Source organism: Suncus etruscus, chromosome 7 (assembly GCF_024139225.1).
Source record: "Suncus etruscus isolate mSunEtr1 chromosome 7, mSunEtr1.pri.cur, whole genome shotgun sequence".
Taxonomy (NCBI): domain Eukaryota; kingdom Metazoa; phylum Chordata; class Mammalia; order Eulipotyphla; family Soricidae; genus Suncus; species Suncus etruscus.
In genome coordinates, this window is record NC_064854.1 from 79,485,954 (window position 1) to 79,507,094 (window position 21,141).

At 37.9% G+C, this 21,141-nt stretch overlaps 1 protein-coding gene, 1 non-coding gene and 1 pseudogene across 4 annotated transcripts in view; all 3 read left to right on the forward strand.

Moving 5' to 3' along the window:
- DST (dystonin) overlaps positions 1–21,141 on the forward strand; it is a 541,070-nt gene that overhangs the window by 83,957 nt on the left and 435,972 nt on the right. The gene's annotated exons all lie outside the window — the stretch shown is intronic.
- LOC126013602 (ubiquitin-conjugating enzyme E2 variant 1-like) lies at positions 6,665–7,170 on the forward strand (annotated as a pseudogene).
- LOC126015182 (U6 spliceosomal RNA) lies at positions 18,674–18,779 on the forward strand. Its single transcript, XR_007498073.1, has one exon. It is a non-coding gene; the product is annotated as a U6 spliceosomal RNA (small nuclear RNA).

Genomic DNA, 21,141 nt, shown 5'->3' on the forward strand with positions numbered 1-21,141 from the left:
TATGGCAATCATCTCCCTCAATGTCAATGGACTCAATTCACCAATTAAAAGACACAGAGTGGCAAAATGGGTCAAAAAGATGAATCCAACATCCTGCTGCCTACAAGAAACACACCTGAATAATCAGAACAAATATAGACTCAAATTCAAAGGTTGGAGGAAAATTATCAAAGCAAACAACACCCTTAAAAAAGTTGAGGTGGCCATATTAATATATGATGACACCAACTTTATACTCAGAAAAGTGGTAAGGGATAAAGATGAACACATTGTACTAATCAAGGGATATGCGAAACAGGAAGAAATCAGACTATTAAACATATTTGCACCCAATGAGAAACCAGCAAATTATCTAATACAATTATTGACAAATCTCAAAGAAGACATCAATAATAACACAATAATTGTGGTAGACCTCAACATGGCCATGTCAACACTTGATAGGTCAACCAGACTGAAACCCAACAAAAACATACTAGCCCTGAAAAGAGAAATGGAAGAAAAAGGACTAGTAGACATATATAGGACATTCCACCCCAAAAAACCTGGATACACATTCTTCTTCAATGTACATAGGTCATTCTCCAGGATAGACCACATGCTGACACATAAAACATACCTTCATAAAATCAAGAGGATAGAAATCCTGCAGGCTACCTTTGCTGACCACAAGGCTCTGAAATTATATGTGAACTACAAAGGGACACAGAAGAAAAACTTTAAAATTGGAAATTAAACAGCCTGCTACTGAACAACCAGTGGGTCCGAGATGAAATTAAAGAGGAAATCAAAACGTTTCTGGAAACAAATGATAATGAAGACACAAACTTCCAGAATCTATGGGACACAGCAAAAGCATTCCTGAGAGGAAAATTTATAGCTATGCAAGCACACATCAGGAAGGAAGAAGGGGCATACCTGAATAACTAAATGACGCAGCTCACAAAATTAGAAAATGACCAACAAAAGGAACCAAAAATAGGGAGACAGAAGGAAATAACAAAGCTGAAAGCAGAAATCAATGAAGTGGAAACCCAGAAAACAATCTGAAAGATCAACGAAAGCAGAAGTTGGTTCTTTGAAAAATATAAACAAGATTGATAGACCATTGGCAAAACTCACAAAGAAAGGGAGAGAGAGAGATATCTGATAACTCATATTAGAAATGAAAAGGGGGAGATCACGACAGATATTTCAGAGATCCAAAGGGTAATCATAGACTACTTTGAGAAACTTTATGCTACTAAACATGAGAACCTAGAAGAAATGGATAAATTCCTGGACACTTATAACCTTCCACGGTTAAGTAAAGAGGATGTAGCATATCTAAAGACCCCCATCACTATGGAGAAAATTGAAACTTTAATCAAACAGCTGCCTAAAAAGAAAAGCCCAGGCCCACATGGATTTATTAGTGAATTCTTTCAAACCTTTCAAGAGGAGCTACTACCAATCCTAGCCAGGCTCTTCCATGAAATTGAAAAAATGGGAACACTCCCAAACAGCTTTTATGAAGTCAACATCACCTTGATACAAAAACAAGACAGAGATGCTGCCAAAAAAAGAAAATTACAGACAAATATCCCTGATGAATTCAGATGCAAAGATCTTCAACAAAATCCTGGCAAATAGGATCCAGTGCATCATCAAGAAGATATATGCTATGACCAAGTAGGTTTTATCCCAGGAATGCAAGGATGGTTTAACATCTGTAAATCTATCAACATCATACAAAACATCAATAACAAAAAAATAAAAATCATATGATCATATCAATAGATGCAGAGAAAGCATTTGATAAGGTTCAACAACCATTCTTGATCAAAACTCTCAGCAAGATGGGAATGAAAGGAACTTTTCTCAATCTAGTTGAAGCCATCAACCACAAGCCAATGGCAAATATTATCCTCAATGGAGAAAAACTGAAAGCCTTTCCTCTAAATTCTGGTACAAGACAAGGCTGTCTGCTTTCACCACTCCTCTTCAACATAGTACTGGAAGTTCTTGCTATAGCGATCAGGCAAGAAAAAGATATCAAGGGCATCCAGATAGGAAAGGAAGAAGTCAAGCTCTCACTGCTTGCAGATGACATGATACTCTACTTAGAAAACCCTAAAGACTCTACCAAAAAGCTTCTAGAAACAATAGATGTATATAGCAAGGTGGCAGGCTACAAAATCAACCTACAGAAATCAATGGCCTTTTTAAACACCAATAATGATAGGGAAGAGATGGATGTTAAGAAGGCAATCCCATTCACATTAGTGCTACACAAACTAAAATATCTTGGAGTCAACTTGACCAAAGACATGAAGAAATAAGAGAGGACACACGGAAAAAGAGACACATACCCTGCTCATGGATTGGCAGGATTAACATAATTAAAATGGCAATACTCCCCAAAGCATTATACAGATTTAACGTGAGCCCCTTAAAAATACCCATGACATTCTTCAAAGAAGTGGATCAAACAGTTATGAAGTTCATCTGAAACAATCAACACCCTCGAATAGCTAAAGCAATCCTAGGGAAAAGAAGTAGGGAGGCATTACTTTCCTCAACTTTAAACTGTAACACAAAGCGATAGTTATTAAAACAGCATTGTATTGGAATAAAGACAGACCCTCAGATCAGTGGAATAGGCTTGAGTTCTCAGAGAACGTTCCCCAGACATACAAACACCTAATTTTTGACAAAGGAGCAAGAAATCCTAAGTGGAGCAGGGAAAATCTCTTCAACAAGTGATGCTGGCAGAACTGATTAGCCACTTGCAAAAAAGCTAAAATAGACCTCCAATTAACACCATGTACAAAGGTAAAATCCAAATGGATTAAAGACCTTGATATCAGACCTGATACCATAAGGTATATAGAACAACACGTAGGTAAAACACTCCATGACATTGAGACTAAAGGCATCTTCAAGGAGGAAATTGCACTTTCCAACAAGTGGAAGTAGAGATAAACAGATGGGAATACATTAAGCTGAGAAGCTTCTGCACCTCAAAAGAAATAGTGCCCTGGATACAAGAGCCACCCACTGAGTGGGAAAAACTATTCACCCAATACCCATCAGATAAGGGGCTAATCTCCAAAATATACAGGGCACTGACAAAACTTTACAAGAAAAAAACATCTAATCCCATCAAAAAATGGGGAGAAGAAATGAACAGACACTTTGATAAAAAAGAAATACGAATGGCCAAAAGGCACATGAAAAAATGCTCCTCATCACTAATCATCAGGGAGATGCAAATCAAAACAACTTTGAGGTACGATCTCACACCACAGAGATTGGCACACTTCACAAAGAACGAGAACAATCAGTGCTGGCGGGGATGTGGAGAGATAGGAACTCTTATCCACTGCTGGTGGGAATGCCGTCTAGTCCAACCTCTATGGAAAGCGATATGGAGATTCGTCTAAAAACTGGAAATTGAGCTCCCATTCGATCCAGCTATTCTACTCTTAGGGATATACCCTAGGAACACAAGAATACAATACAAAACCCCCTTCCTCACACCTATATTTATTGCAGCACTATTCACAATAGCTAGGCTCTGGGAACAACCAATATGCCCCTCAACAGACTAATGGCTAAAGAAACTGTGGTACATATACACAATGGAATATTATGCAGCAGTCAGGAGAGATGAAGTCATGAAATTTTCCTATACATGGATGTACATGGAATCTACCATGCTGAGTGAAATAAGTCAGAGGGAGAGAGAGATGCAGAATAGTCTCACTCATCTATGGGTTTTAAGAAAAATAAAAGTCATTTTTGCAACAATCCTCAGAGACAAGGACAGGAGGGCTGGAACTTCCAGCTTACTTCATGATGCTCACCACAAAGAGTGGTGAGTGCAGTTATAGAAATAACTACACTGAGAACTACCATAACCATGTGAATGAATGAGGGAACTGAAAAGCCTGTCTAGAGTACAGGTGGGGGTGGGGTGAGATGGAGGGAGATTTGGGACATTGGTGGTGGGAATGTTGCACTGGTGAAGGGGAATGTTCTTTACATGACTGAAACGTAATCACAATCATATTTGTAATCAAGATACTTAAATAAAGATATAAATAAAAAACAAAGAAAAGAAAAGAAGTGTTGTGTTTGGTGTTGAAGGCTGAGTAAGGGGAATTAAAAATTTTAGAGCTTGAGAATTATTAAGCACACTGGCTATTCTGCTACATTTCACTGACTTCAGTCTTCTGCACTGAGAATTTTCACCACAAAATTGTATTTTTTTGAGACTTCAAATCTTGGAGACTTTTTCATAGAGGTGGAAGTATAGATAATTAAAAGTAGATAGCTTTGGTGAACTGAATTAGAGAGAAAAAGGCAAATACCCAGAATGATCCATTCACTTGTGGGGTAATAAAAATCAAAGAAAAAGATGAGACAATCCTCAGTAAGGTCAGTGGGACTGACTGTGAATGGAGAAGGTTAATAAGATGGGGCTGGAGAGCTCGAGAAAAGTGGAGAAATAGTTCTTTCAAAGTGCATTTTTGCTTAGCTTAGTTTATCTCTTTTTTGGGGGGAAGGGATAAAGCCACACCTAGCAGTTCTCAGGGTTGTTTTTGATTATGTGCTCAGGGTTCACTCCTAGTGGTTCTTGGGTCCATATATGGTAATAGAGATTGAACAGGGTATACAATGCAAGTGACCTTCTCCCTATGCCGTCTCTGACCCAGGTCAGGGCATGGTGCAACTTCATAGAAGTATGTAACAATAATAAGTACTCCTTTTTATAAATAAATCAAAGCAGATTTTTAGGGAAATAAAAAGAATCGCTTGCTTTCCCAGGTCCTTTGCCCAAATTGTGCTACTTGCTGGCAAAACCTTTGCCCATGAACATCTGTTCTCTAGAACCAATTAATTTAGCAGTAATGATTGGTGGCCCTATTTTATTAAAAAATAACAAAATGGCTTTTTTTCCCAAGCCCATGTATTTCTTTTTTTTTTTTTTTTGTGGTTTTTGGGTCACACCCGGCAGTGCTCAGGAGTTATTCCTGGCTCCAGGCTCAGAAATTGCTCCTGGCAGGCACGGGGGACCATATGGGGCGCCGGGATTCGAACCGATGACCTCGTGCATGAAAGGCAAATGCCTTACCTCCATGCTATCTCTCCGGCCCCTCCCATGTATTTCTTGAACACATTTCTCTATCTCTCTTTCTCTGTTTTCTCTCACTCTCTCTCTCCCATCACATCTCTCTAAATTTCTATCAATAAAATTGTTATAATTCTCTAAAATATATTCACAACAATATGATTTATTCTTATTTTTTGCCCTTTGTTGCTGTTCCCATGACTGTGGGTCACACACTTGGTCGTGGTTCTCCACATAGCCACATGTTTTAGCTGGGATGCATGTACCCATATACCGTGTGGCAGAGGTCACAGACTTGTGATGGTGCCAGCATCTTGCTCAACATGAGGGTTGGTGTTTGCTTTAGAATTTGCAACTCTACCACTCAGTCCTTGATGCCCTGAGTCCTGCTTCCTGGAATGGGGAAAACTGAGAAAAAAGGCAGTTGAAACACCAATACCCAATTTAGACATATTGAGTTTGAAGTTAGATCTTTCAGTGTCTCTCATGCTTGAAGACTTGATTCTTGATTGTTAAGTTACTTGTCTATGAATACTAATATCCCCGAATATAGATGAAATGACCAAAGAAGTGAATATTGCTGGGGGATGGAAGCAAGTTGAAATCAACTGAACCTTTGGGTCCTCCAGTGCTACATACCCCATGTTAACAAATCCTGAGGCCTAGGAAGGCACCACATTTATAAAGGTCCTAATTGCAAAGGGAGGGCTTTTTTTTTTTTAAAGCTGCCTGCTATTACAGGAACTTTTTAAAAGCAGTTTGTATTCACAGAGCGGACGTATGAAAAAGTAACACTTGTAAGAAAAGATGCTTGCAAAAATAACCTGTACTTACAGGAATTAGGGTCCTGAAAAAACCTTGGTCTCCTGTTCATGAGGCATTCTGGAAATAAAGGGATGTAGCATAAATATTATTTGAGACATAATTTAGCTGACATTAAAATTTTTAGACATAAACACACCCTATGAGAACATTTGCTTAGACTTAAGTATTTTTATTTAGTCTTACAGAATAATTAGTCACCCTCAAATCTAACTTTACTCTTAGCCTACGTGCAGCCATCGTAAGAGTTCATATTTCAGTTCACATTTCAGTAAGCATAAAACCAAAACAATTCTCAACTGACCTTGCTACTGAGAAACTACTGATAGCAAGAAGCAGTCTCAAATGTGAAATTGTCCTATGTCTGAAATATGACTTGAACAATTTGCCCCTATGCCATTTTAGTAAACTAGCTTTATGATCTGTCAAGAAATTGAGTATAAGTATTCCATCTTGTGCCTTGAATAAACAGAGCAGAGCTTGAACCCAACTTGACTCCTTAGCCCTCTGTTACCTATCAGCTAACACTGGTACACAACTTTCAAGGGACCCCAGAAGATTTTTTTGTGTCATGATACTCCAGTTTTGAGAAATTGAACTTCTCAACACTGATGTGAACTTTCCTTTGTGTAATTTACAGCATTTTCCTTAGAAATGCAAACCCAGAGATTTGTCCAGGTATTGCCTTTTATTCAGAAATGTCCTTTAGGATGACACTGATGCAAGATGGCAGTCTCTATGGGCCTGGGAGTCAAAGTCCCTCACAGTTTTTGACTGTTGGAAGAACTATAAGAAAAGAGTAGGAGATGGCACAGTTACCTTGGGGCTAGAAGATGATGAAAACATGACACTTACAAGATGGACAGGGATGATAATTGAGCCTCCAAGAACAGTTTATAAAAACCAAATATTCAGACTTAAAATAGAATATGGATCTTAGTTTCCAGAACCACCCCCCCTTTGTAAGATTTGTAACAAAAAGTAATATGGAGTTGATAGTTCTAATGACATCAGAGCCATCATTGTGCTAGTAGTAATGGCAGAATTCCTATAGCTTCAAAGTTGTCCTTAAAGAGCTTTGGCATCTGATGTTGTTTAAAGAGAACTTGCTCCTGCAACCGCTGGAAGAACAGTTTTACAGCAACCAAATCTCCCCACTTCAGTTTAATCAGCCTTCATTTCCCACAGTAGGTTCATTTTCTAGATTGGTCTCCTACAACTCCAACTACAACATAATACACAACATCAACAATGCGAAAAATAAAAACCACATGATCATATCTATAGATGCAGAGAAAGCATTTGATAAGGTTCAACACCCATTCTTGATAAAAAAAAATTCAGCAAAATGGGACTAAAAGGAACATTTCTCAATATAGTTAAGGCTATCTACCACAAACCAATGGCAAATATTATGCTCAATGGAGAAAAACTAAAAGCCTTTCCTATAAATATGTACAAGACAAGGTACAAGACAAGGCTGTCCTCTCTCAACACTCCTATTCAACATAGTACTGGAAGTACTTGCTATAGGGATTAGGCAAGAAAACAATATCAAGGGTATCCAAATAGAAAAGGAAGAAATCAAGCTCTCACTGTTTTCAGATGACATGATAGTATACTTAGAAAACCCTAAAGACTCTACCAAAAAGCTTCTAGAAACAATAGATTCATATAATAATGTGGCAGGCTACAAAATTAACATAGAAAAATCAGTGGCCTTTTTATACACCAATAATGATAGGGGAAAAAAGGACATTAGGAAAACAACCCCTAAGGCTGGAGAGATTGCATAATGGTAGGGCATTTCCCTTGCAAGCGGCCAACCCAGGACCAACAGTGATTTGAACCTTGGCATTCCATCCGGTTCCTCATGCTTGTCAGGAGCGATTTCTGAGCAGAGGAATAACCTCTGAGCACTACCGCGTGTGGCCCCTCAAAAACAAAACACCAAACAAACAAAAAGAAAACAGCCTCATTCACATTAGTGTCACAAAAACTCAAATATCTCGGCATCAATTTGACTAAAGATGTGAAGGACATATACAAAGAAAACTATAAAACCCTGCTTCAAGAAATGAGAGGACACAAAGAAATGGAAACACATACCCTGCTCATAGATTGGCAGGATTAAAATGACAATACTCCCCAAAGCATTGTACAGATTTAATGTGATCCCTCTAAGAATACCTATGACATTCTTTAAAGAAGTGGATCAAACACTTCTGAAATTCTTCTGGAACAATAAACACCCACGAATAGCTAAAGCAATCCTTGGGAAAAGGAATGGAAGGCATTACTTTTCCCAAGTTTAAACTGTATTACAAAGCAATAGTTATCAAAACAGCTTGGTAATGGAATAAAGACAGATCCTCAGATCAGTGGTTAGACTTGAGTACTCAGAGAATGTTCCCCAGACATTAAATCACTTAATTTTTGATAAAGGGGCAAGAAATCTTCAATGGAGCAAGGAAAGCCTCTTCAACAAGTGGTGTTGGCACAACTGGTTAGCCACTTGCAAAAAAGTGAACTCAGACCCCCAGCTAATACCATGTACAAGGGCAAAATCCAAATGTATTACAGACCTTGATATCAGACCTGAAGCCATAATATATATAGAACAAAACATAGGTAAAACACTCCATGACATTGAGACTAAAGGTATCTTTAAGAAAGAAACAGCACTCTTAAACAAGTGGAAGCCGAGATAAACAGATGAGAATATATTAAGCTGAGAAGCTACTATACCTCAAAGAAAATAGTGCCCAGTATACAAGAGCCATCCCCTGAATGGGAGAAATTATTCACTCAATACCCATCATATAAGGGGCTAATATCCAAAAGGTATAAGGCACTGACAGAACTTTACAAGAAAAAAACATATAGACCCATCAAAAAATGGGGAGAAGAAATGAACAGACCAAAAGGCACATGAAAAAATGCTCTGCATCACTAATCATCAGGGAGATGCAAATTAAAACAACTATGAGGTACCATCTTATGCCACAGAGATTGGCTCACATTGCAAAGAATGAGAACAAGCAGTGCTGGTGGGGATGTGGAGAGAAAGGAACTTATCCACTGCTGGTGGGAATGCCATCTATTCCAACCTTTATGGAAAATGATATGGAGATTCCTCAAAAAACTGGAAATTGAGCTCCCAGATGATCCAGCTATACCACTCCTAGGGATATACCCTACAAACACAAAAATACAATTCAAAACTCCTGTTCTTACACCTATATTCATTGCAGTGCTATTTACAATAGGCAGACTCTGGAAACAACCAAGATGCCCTTCAACAGATGAATGGCTAAAGAAACGGGTACATGTACACAATGGAATATTATGCAGCTGTCAGGAGAGATAGAGTCATGAAATTTTTCTATACATGGTTGTACATGGAATCTATTATGCTGAGTGAACTAAGTAAGAAGGAGAGAGATAGACACAGAATAGTCTTACTCATCTATGGGTTTTAAGAGAAATAAAAGACATTTTTGCAATAATTCTCAGAGACAAAAGTGATGAGGGCTGGAAGGTCCAGCTCACAATATGAAGCGCACTACTAAGAGTGTTGAGTGCATTTAGAGAAATAACTACACTGACAACTATTATAACAATGTGGATGTATGAGGGAAAGTAGAAAGTGTGTGGTCAAATACAGGCAGGGTGGGTGGAAGGAGGAGGGAGGTTTTATACATTGGTGATGGGAATGTTACACTGGTAAAAGTGGGTGTTCTTTATATGACTGAAACCCAATTACAATCATATTTGTAATCAAGGTGTTCAAATAAAGATATTAAAAAAGAAGTTATAAGTAAAAAAACAATGAGGTACCATTTTATGCTACAAACTGGCACACATCACAAAGAATAAAACAAAGAAATTAATTGCAAAGGCTCTCTCAAATAAAAAAATTAAAGTATAAAATCATAGAGGAGGACATATTTTACAGTAAAATTTTAATGATGAAAATAAAAGGGGGGAAAGTGGATGAGAGCCCCTGTCTAGAAGCTATAAATATGAATTCATTTGCCTTTCTTCTTTTTCAAAGTGTCTGTTCATTTCTTCTCCCCATTTTTTATGGGGTTAGTTGTTTTTTTTCTTGTATAGTTCTATTAGTACCTTGTAAATTTTGGATATTAGTCCTTTTTCTGATGAGTATTGGGTGAATAATTTCTCCCACTCAGTGGCCTTTGTATTCTGGGCACTATCTCCTTTGAGATGCAGAAGCTTCTCAGCTTAATATAGTCCCATCTGTTTATCTCTGCTTCCACTTGTTTGGAGAGTGCTGTCTCCTCCTTAAAGACGCTTCTAGTCTCAATGTCCTGGAGTGTTTCACCTACACGAAAAGATGCTCAACATCACTAATCGTCAGGGAGATGCAAATCAAAACTACTATGAGGTACCACCTCACGCCACTGAGATTGGCACACATCACAAAAACGGAAAACAAGTAGTGCTGGTGGGGATGTGGAGAGAAAGGAACTCTTTTTCACTGCTGGTGGGAATGCCGTCTAGTACAATCTTTATGGAAAGTGATATGGAGATTCCTTCACAAACTGGAAATTGAGCTTCCATACGATCCAGCAATACCACTCCTAGGAATATAACCGAGGAACACAAAAATACAATACAAAAATCCCTTCCTTACACCTATATTCATTGCAGTGCTATTTACAATAGCCAGACTCTGGAAACAACCAAGATGCCCTTCAACAGATGAGTGGCTAAAGAAAACTGTGGTATATATACACACAATGGAATACTATGCAGCTATCAGGAGAGATGAAGTCATGAAATTTTCCTATACATGGATGTACATGGAATCTAATATGCTGAGTGAAGTAAGTCAGAGGGAGAGAGAAAGACACTGGTGTAAGATGATACCTCATTGTTATCTTGATTTGGATTTCCCTAATGATGAGTGATGATGAACATGTTTTCATGTGTCTATTGGCATCTGTTGGTCTTCCTCAGAGAAGTGTCTATTCATTTCTTCATCCCAATTTTTCATGGCATTTTTAGGTTTTGTGGAGCTAACCTTTATGAGTGCTTTGTATATTCTAGATATCTTATTTTTGTCTGATGTGTTGAATGCACAATTTTTTTCCCATTCTGTTAGCTGTCTTCTAGTTTTAATATGTGTCTCTTTTGCCATACAATAACTTTTTTTTTTGTTTTTGGGTCACACCTGGCAGTGCTCAGAGGTTACTCCTGGCTCTATGCTCAGAAATCATGCCTGGCAGGTTCAGGGGATCATATGGGATGCCGGGATTTGAACCACTGACCTTCTGAATGAAAGGCAAATGCCTTACCTCCAAGCTATCTCTCGTTTGATGTAGTTCCATTTATTTAGGTTTGATGCTATCTATAGCTCTTGTCATTGGTATTCTATCATTAAAGACATTTTTGAGGTATAGGGCTTGTATTGTTTTTCCTATGTTTTCCTCAGTGAACTTTATAGTTTCAGATCTGATTTCAAGGTCTTTAATCCATTTTGAGTTGACTTTTGTGTAAGTGTGAGGTATGGATCAATCTTTAGTTTTTTTTACAGGTGGTTATCCAGTTGATCCAACACCATTTGTTTAAGAGACTATATTTGTTCCATTCCAAATTCTTGTCTCCTTTGTCAAATATTTGTTGTCATATATTTGGGAGTATATCATTGGATATTCAATTCTGGACCGCTGATCTGAGACTCTGACTTTGTTCTGGTACCATGTTGTTTTGATAACTATGGATTTATAGTAAAGCTTCAGGTTAGGTAAAGAAATGCCACCAGTTTCTTTTTTTAAAATATGGTTTTGGCTAACCTAGATCTTTTGTCTGCAAACTTTATAACTGATTGTTCTATGTTCTTAAAAATGACGTCAGAATTTGGATAGGGATTGCATTGAATCTTTACAGTAGTTTAGGTAAGATGGTCATTTTGTGATGTTGTTTCTTCCTACCTATGAGCATGGGATGTTCTTCCAATTTTGTAGGTCCTCTTCAGTTTCTTTCTGAAGTGTTTTGAAGTTTTCATGGTATAGATCTTTCACCTCTCTTGTTAGGTTGATTTCTAGGTACTTGATTATTTTTTAGATACTATTTTATATGTTATGGACTTCTTTATCTCTTTTTCCTCTGCTTTGTTATTTGTATAAAGGAATGCTACTTTCTTTTGTGTATTGACTTTGTAGATGGTTTGTTTGCTATATTGCTTTATTATTTCTGGAAGCTCTTCTGTGAACTCTTTAGGGTTTTCGATGTATATCATCATATTACCTGCAAATAGGTCTAGTTTGACTTCCTCTTTCCCTATATGAATTCCTTTGATTCCCTTCTCTTGTCTGATTGCTATTGCTAGGGCTACTAAAACTATGTTGAATAAGAGTGGAGACAGTGGACAGCCTTGCCTAGTGCGTGATCTTAGAGGAAATGGTATCATTATTTCGCCATTAAGAATAATTTTGGGGGGCCGGAGAGATGGCATGGAGGTAAGGTGTTTGCCTTTCATGCAGGAGGTCATCAGTTCGAATCCCGGTGTCCCATATGGTCCCCCGTGCCTGCCAGGAGCAATTTCTGAGCGTGAAGCCAGGAATAACCCCTGAGCACTGCCGGGTGTGACCCAAAAACCACAAAAAAAAAAAAGAATAATTTTGGGGGCCCGGAGAGATAGCTTGCCTTGCAAGCAGCCAATCCAGGACCAAAGGTGGTTGGTTCGAATCCTGGTGTCCCATATGGTCCCCCGTGCCTGCCAGGAGCTATTTCTGAGCAGACTGCCAGGAGTAACCCCTGAGCACCGCCGGGTGTGGCCCCAAAACCAAAAAAAAAAAAAAAAAAAGAATCATGTTGGCTGTGGGCTTTTTGTAGCTGTAACTATCTTGAGGAAGGTTCCTTCCAGCCCTATTTTGCTGAGTGTTTTCATCATGAATGAGTGATGGATTTTGCCAGATGCCTTTTCTGCATCAATTGATATGATTATGTGGTTTTTGTCTTTCTTTTGTTGATGTGGTATATGAAGTTGATTGATTTGCATATGTTGAACCATCCTTGCATAATTATGTGAATGAATGAGGGAACTGGAAAGCCTGTCTAGAGTACAGGTGGGGGTGGGGTGAGATGGAGGGAGATTTGGGACATTTGTGGTGGTAATGTTGCATTGGTGAAGGGGATGTTCTTTACATGACTGAAACGTAATCACAATCATTTGTAATCAAGATGTTTAAATAAAGTAAAAATATTAAAAAAAAGAATGAATGTGACACATTCTGTCAAAGGAGAAAGCAAGAAAAAAGCAAAGAGAATATGATCCAGTCAGACAAACCGAAATTATTCCAAGAGGAATTAAAAGGTGGATTCTTAATTTACAACCAGCACATTGCTTTAACTTTGGGCTGTCAAAAGTTTCCCTCATCCTGTCCTTCCCCCTAAAGCCTATACAAGGATCTATCATACAGACAGAATGTTTCATCAGAAGTGCTGCTGAAGACCAGTGTGTAAGGGCAGTTTTCAACCACTTTTCTGTCCTCCAGTTCTTTCCCTGTGAAAATTGCTTGCTGATCCTCGGACTTGATGGAAGTGCCTTTCTCTAATCTTCCAGAATGCTTGCTAATAAAACTTTGCCTGTCACTTTGTCTAATTTGTCAAATTTATAAGTTTACCCTTACAAATGGCAGTGGAAGAGGGCATGTCAGTTACAACTCTATTTGGAGAAGCTCCTATTGCACAATAATAAGAGTAATGATTGTTGTGAATTGAAACACATCAGAATTTCATTTTATTTATTATTTTTTAATAATTTCTTTATTGAGCACTGTGGAATTTTATTTTATTTTGAGCACCATGTTTACAAAATGTTTTTAGTTGGGTTTCAATCTTAGAAAGACCCCCTTCACCAGTGCAACTCCCACCAACAATGTCCTCCATTTCCCTGCTCCCCCACTCCCAGAAGACAGGCATTCTATTTTTCTCTCTCACTATCATTGTTATGGTAATTGTTAATGTATTTCTCTTACTGCACACTTACCAGTCTTTATGGTAAGCTTCTATCATGGCTGTACCTTCCAGTCTTCATCTCTATTGTCTCTGGGTATTATTACCATACTGTCTCTTATTTGTCTTATATCCCACAGATGACTGAGACAATTCTGTGTTTGCCTCTCTCCATCTGATTCATTTTACTGAGCATAATAGTCTCCATGTTCATTTCTGTATAGGAAAATTTTATAACTTTATTTTTCCTGTCAGTTGCATAGTACTCCATTGTCTATATGTACCACAGTTTCTTTAGCCACTCATATATTGTTGGGTACCTAGTTGTTTTCCAGATTCTGGCTATTATAAATAGCACAGCAATGAACATGAGTGCAGAGGGCATTTTTCTATTGTGTTTTTGCGTTCCTATGATATATTCATAGGAGTGGTATTGTTGGATCATAAGGGAGGTCACCTTCCACTTTTTTGAGGTATATCCATATTGTTTTACAGAAAGGCTGGACTAGACAGCATTCCCATCAGCAGTGAACAAGAGTTCCTTTCTCCCTGCATTCACACCAGCATTGGTTGTTCTTGTTCTTTGTGATGTGTGTATGTACAGTATGAGGTACAATGAGTAATGCTGTCAGGGTATAAGCAGTGGCGAGTGAAGTTATGGACATGGGATGTAGTAATTATCTAAAAGTTGCCTTAGATATAGTTGTGAGCCTACTGAGATGGTGGAGGCAATCAGGATACAGGTGAAAATAAAAGAAATCTACTTTCTGTTCCTAAAAGGCCCCCAGAATGTCAGGTGGAAGGTTAATCTCATCTACAAGGTTGAGTGAGCAAGCAAAGAGTCTGTGATATGAATATGGACCTATTGAGATCTGTTCTTTGTAAATTTATTGATATAAAATAGAATAACTATTAAAATAAACTGACCCAAAAGGCATTGCTTGACTTTGTTTTGCTGAAATGTAAATGATATTAGTCCTTTATTTTTCTTCATAGTATGTAGGATCTTTCCATTCCAGTGTTATTTTACTCCAGCACTTATACTGGCATCTTCTCACAGAGTTCATGAAATTTTAATGATTGCTGTAATGCAAGCTATTGAGTTGCTTAATCGATTTAAGTCAATCTTTGACATCACACCCCATTATGGGATTCTATATTCAGCAGTTTTCCAGAGGTAGATTATTTGATTTTCAAACTCATATGTCACCCTTTCTGCTGCTAAAAAGATAGAGAAAATATCTTACATATTTCTAGCTCAGTTTAAATATTAAGAAGTTTGAAATTTTATCACTTTTATACTTTAGCCACATTAAAAATGGTCACAGATAAGTGAGAATGGGTTATAAGTTTCAGCTATTTTGCTGATGCAAAAAAAAAGGCTCTGTTTGTGCTAAAACTGGAGTGTTGGGAATGGATCTTTAAGAAGCAATAGGATGGGGTGAGCTGGAAGATAGCACAGAGTTTGATCTCCAGCAATGGATGGCATCACAGGTCCTGAACAGTACTGTACTTTGGAACTCCAGCATTTTATTCATGATCTAGTTTACCAAGAATCATCAGATGTTGATTCTCCTGGGCCCTCAATTCTTCACTTGGGAAGCCCTTTATACCTCCCACCAACAAAGCAAGGGACCTTCAGAGAACATGTGCTTTTATGCTACTAATTTTTATAACTTGTTGTGTTAGAAAAATAATTGTTTTTCAATAGTTAGCACAGATGTTGAAATGACCCCTTTTACTTTGTATCAGAGTAACCTTTTCCCTTGAACTGTGATAATAATCAGTTATGGCATATTGCTTTCAGTTTTTTCTCTTCCTTCTGTGTTCCAAGGTTAAACATTATTGAGCCTAACCCTTTGTTCTAAGACTTCAGAAGGGCAAAAATTACACTTTTAAGCTGCACATATGCTTTAAACGAAGTTCAAAAACTCATTCAACTCTGAATTTGTAAACAAAAGATAGCAGCTCAGTATTTTGTTTCAATGCTTTGTTTATTGTGTTTTTTTTAATGACTCTGTGATACAGTAGATTAAATCCAACCTTAATACAAGTGTCAATTTGAGAGACTCAGCTTAATATTTTCCACTAAGGAGAAATAATAGGAACTTGGGATTTTCACCAGTAATGTCACCATGATCTTATTTTTAGTGGTATTATTATCTGTTTTCAGGAGTGAAAGACATGGTTGAAGAGTTTTAGAATTCTGTTGCCCATGGCCTGCTTCTACAATCTGGATGGTTTTCTTTTAATCTGAAGTGTTGAGTTTGACAGGGAGATGCAGAGATACAGAGTGGGAAGAGGAGTCAATTGAATTACATACTTTGATTTATTCTTTTGGAAATTGCTTGGTATTTACTTTATATATTGGACTTACTCCTAGTTCTGCACTTAGGGATTACTCCTAGTGGGCTCAGGGGATTGCTGTCTAGCGTTCTACCTGCTGTATCATCTCTTTGGAAACACATAGTACACTATTTCTTTTTTTTTTCCAGGCACATAAAACTGAGTAAAAGAGTTTTTACATTCTAGATACTGTCTAAGCATTGCATTAGTTGATATTTAAATCTTCTCCTAATAGAGCCCGAGGAATTGAAGACAGATATCATTATTTTTTTTAGAAACAAACAAGAATGCTTTTTTCAAAAATCATTTCTTTATTATAGTTGTCTCTGTTTTTACTTTAATAATGATAATTATGTGACCTTAGAAAAAAGAAACTGTACTTTGTGTTTTAAACATTATCTAAGCAATTATGGATTTCAGTAACTTAGTAGGAACACACACTGCAGTGCTTGGGAGGCTTATGTGGTATTGGGATTGAACCTAGGGCTCCTGTATAAAAAGTATGAATTTTGGTCCTTTACGGGATCTCCCTGACCATATATATATACACATATATACATATATATACATATACATACATATATATTTGTTTTTGTTTATGTTTTTGGGGCCACACCTGGTGACACTCAGGAGTTACTCCTGGCTTAGGGGAACATATGGGACACCGGGGGATCGAACCACAGTCCGTCCTTGGCTAGCACCAGCAAGGCAGATGCCTTACTGCTTGTGCCACTGCTCTGGCCTGAATATATTTTATCACGAATCTTATATTCATCTGTTTTTATACTTCGTAGGAGGGAGTGGCAGGCCTACACCTGATGGTACTTAGGGGTTACTCTTTGCTTTGTACTCAGGAATTACTCCTTGCAGTGCTCAGGGGACTATATGGTATGACAGGGAACAAAATAGGCTCTGCTGCACTCAGGGCAAGTGCCCTATCTGCTGTACTATTGTTCCTTAATCCCCTACCCCCACCTCTTCTATTTATTTTCCTGCAGTTATTTCTTAGTCATCATATAATAATAATACATATAAAATTGTATGGTGAGAAATCAAGAATGAGGAGGACTAGAAAAAAGGTAAGTCATTGACTTGATTATCATAAAAAAATTGTCAAGTTAGATTGTATTTTATTTATTCAAAGAACCTTTGTTGATATTCTTTTATAAGTAATTTATTTATCATATGAATCAACTTAAAATTTTAACATAGGGGCCGGAGTGATAGTACAGCGGTAACGCTTTTGCCTTGCATGCGGCCAACATAGGACGAACCCTGGTTCGAATCCCAGCATCCCATATAGTCCCCTGAGTCTGCTTCTGAGCACAGGAGTGGCTTCTGAGTACAAAGCCAGGAGTAAATTCTGAGCTGTTGGGTGTGACCCCAAAACTAAAATTAAATTAAATTAAATTTTAATTTAAAATGAGAGTATATGATTTATTAATAGTGATATCCTGTTTAATTTTGCTTGAGTGAAAACAAACCTTTTACAAGTGTAAACAAAATAATGACTAGTTTAGAATATTTATTCTAGGGTCACATAGCCTTGAATAATTTAAACTCTAACTTCAGTACTTACCCATTGGGTAACAGTATGCCTCCAATTTCTCAATTTTAGGTGAGTATTGTAACTTCTTATTATTCTGAGAATACAACTAATTTTTAATGCAGCTCAAAACAGTATTTGGCACATATTCAGGCTTATCTATTGGCTATCATTACTTATGTGACATCTGATTTTTTAATTAAATATATCTTTTATTTAAGTAACATGATCATATTTGGGTTACAGTCATAACCAGAACACCTCCCTTCACCAGTGCAACATTACCCTCTCCCTCCCTTCCCATCTCCTGCCTGTGTTTGAGACAGGCATTCTACTACAGTAATTTGTTTTTATGTTCAGTAAGTTGTATTTTTTTCCTTAAAGGATAAGAGTAAAAAAAATATAGTAAAGGTGTGATAGTGGCAATTGCCAATGTTTGCACAGGTCCAGAAAAATGGAGAAAATGGAAAAAAAATCCTTGACCTGATTACAAAAAGGCCTCACCCCAGAAGTTTATTGGCATAAGACAGACTCTGGGTCCCAGGCATACCAGTCTATCCAACTCCAGTCATTCTCAAGGTCCCGGTGAAACTTTTTCACACTTTAGTTATAGTTGGGTGACATCTGATTTTTAACTTAAAAAGGAATGAGATGGGGGCGGTGCGGTGGCACTAAAGGTAAGGTGTCTGCCTTGCCAGCGCTAGCCTAGGACGGACCGTGGTTCGATCCCCTGGCGTCCCATATGGTCCTCCAAGCCAGGAGCGACTTCTGAGTGCACAGCCAGGAGTAACCCCTGAGCGTTACCGGGTGTGGCCCAAAAACTAAAAAAAAGAAAAAAAGAAAAAAAGAAAGAAATGGGAGTGCTCGCTTCGGCGCACATATACTAAAATTGGAATGATACAGAGAAAATTAGCATGGCCCCTGCACAAGGATGATATGCAAATTCGTGAAGCGTTCCATATTAAAAAAAAAAGGAATGAGAACTGGAGAGCCACCATTTCTATAGATTCTAGATACTATTCTCTGTCTCTATCTCTCCATCTCTGTATTTGTCTCGGTCTCTTTCTCTCTCTTTTCCTTCCTTTATTCTGTTGCTACTTTGGTGACCAGAGATAGGGAATATCACACACCTGACTGTGGTATTTCCACACTTAGCTATGTTGCTTGCTAGGGGCAGCACACCTTAGCTGTGCAGCTTGTACACACTTTGGTTGCAGTGCTTTCAGTGTTTGCCAGTGTCACATACTTAGTTGTAGTACTGATACCCATTTGCATTGCACTGGAGAGATCACAAACACTATTCAATGCTGGAAATTTTAAATGCAGCACAGCATGTGGGGCAGTGCCAAGGAAGGGGAACTGAACTGTGGGCATCATTTCTTCTATGCAGAAGCTCTACAAGATGAACTATCTCCTGCCCTGGGAGCCAGAAATTGAAGGTTATGTTTTGGATTAAGAAGTTTCAGAATTGATTTATTTCCAGATGATTTAATCACCAGAGTAGACTCATAGGGTGGAAGAAATATGATAAAGACTTTGAATTCAAGAGGTTAGTGTTCTTGAGGCTTAAGAGTTGCTTTATCTAATGATCTGAAGATCTTTTCAGATGAAAATGATGCTCAAAAAAGTGAAGCAGTGAATCAGATGCTGAACTTTGCAGCGAATAATGGGGTGTGGCCAGAGGTTAGAGTTCAGAAAAGGGAAGAGAATGTCTGATAATGGTGTGGATTTCAGAGGGGATTTTCATGGAACATGAAGGAGAAGGAGCAGCCTTTACTGAAGGAACATAGAGATGTGAAGCATACTCAATATATGAAGCAAGTTATAGACAAGTAGTGGAGATAGTGTGTGGAGGGAGAGCATGTTTATGATGAAGTGAAGCTTCCTAAGGACTCCTAGGAAATGTTGGCTTGGAGGACAGCAGTGGAGAGGGAGAGATAAAAGGAGGAGGATCATCTTTGAGGAAAAGTTTCTATGGGATTTGATTTGAGGACAGAAGTTGAGGATGGTAGGTGTGGTTGCTGAGATTCCTGTTCTAGGGATAAAGCACGAAGCAGCAGAAACCATCCACAGCAGTCTTTAGAGCCTTTGCTTCTAGCCATTAGCTAATCAATCACTCAATATCCATTAGCATTTTGCTTTAAGCTTAGAGTGTGAACTCTTCATAAGCCATTTGGAATGACTGAGGCCTAAATATTTTATTGGTTGCACAATAAGAAGTTTGGAACTTGAGCTTAGAAATGGATCCTTTATAATAAAATGGAAAATCAGAAACAAGTGGAGAAAGAGAAGAGAAATATAAAGCAAGCAGTGTGAAAAAGAGTAGATTGGTAGTAAGTTAATCTTATGAATAATCTGAACTCAGTGGTCAATAAACAAAGTGACTGGGGGCTGGAGAGAGAGCACAGTGGTAGGGCGTTTGCTTTGCACACAGCTGATCCAGGACAGACTGGTTCAAATCCCAGTAACCCATTTGATCCCCTGAGCCAGCCAGAAGCGATTTCTGAGCACAGAGCCAGGAGTAACCCCTGAGTGCTGCTGGGTGTGACCCCCAAAACAAACAAACAAACAAAAAAACCCACAAAAAACACAAAAAAATAATAATAGATTGACTGCATGAACAAGAAAGAAGAGAGAGGCAGAGAAAAAGAAAGAGACATAGAGATTGAGAGGGAGGATAGATATTATATGGGTTTGGAGAGTTCAATTGCATCCTGGTTACCCTGGTTCCATCCTCAGCACCATATGTGGCCTCTCAAAGTAAATTTGTATTTATTCAGTATTTCCATGAGTTAGTACAGTACTTTTTCAAAATTCATTTACTGTTTGCTTTCCATTTCTCAAATGTTAACAGGGTTTACTATGATTTGCCACTGTTACCTGGGAAATAGGTACGCAACTATGAACAGAACAAAATCCCAGTATACTCTGTTACACCTAACTTTCCAGTATGGTAAAGAAAAGTTATAGATTATATAACATGCCAGGTGGTAAGTACCTGAAATGAAGAAAATTAAGCAGGGTACAAAGAATAAAATCCTTGTGTTAGTGGGGTTACTGTTGTATAAGGTACAACAGTAAGTGCTATGTAAGTGCCATAATTACAGTAAGTTCTTCATGAAATTCACGGAGAAACTTTTTTAGAAAGATGAATAAGAGAACTAAAGAAATTTCTTTAGAAATTTTGAGCAGATTTTTAAAGCTACACGATAAAGCTTTATAAGGCCAGAGCCCAGACTTCAGATTTTACACTGCACTACCAGAGAGTTTTGGCACAGGCATGCTATATTATGATTTGTGCTCTTAAATATTCATTGTATGCCAGGAA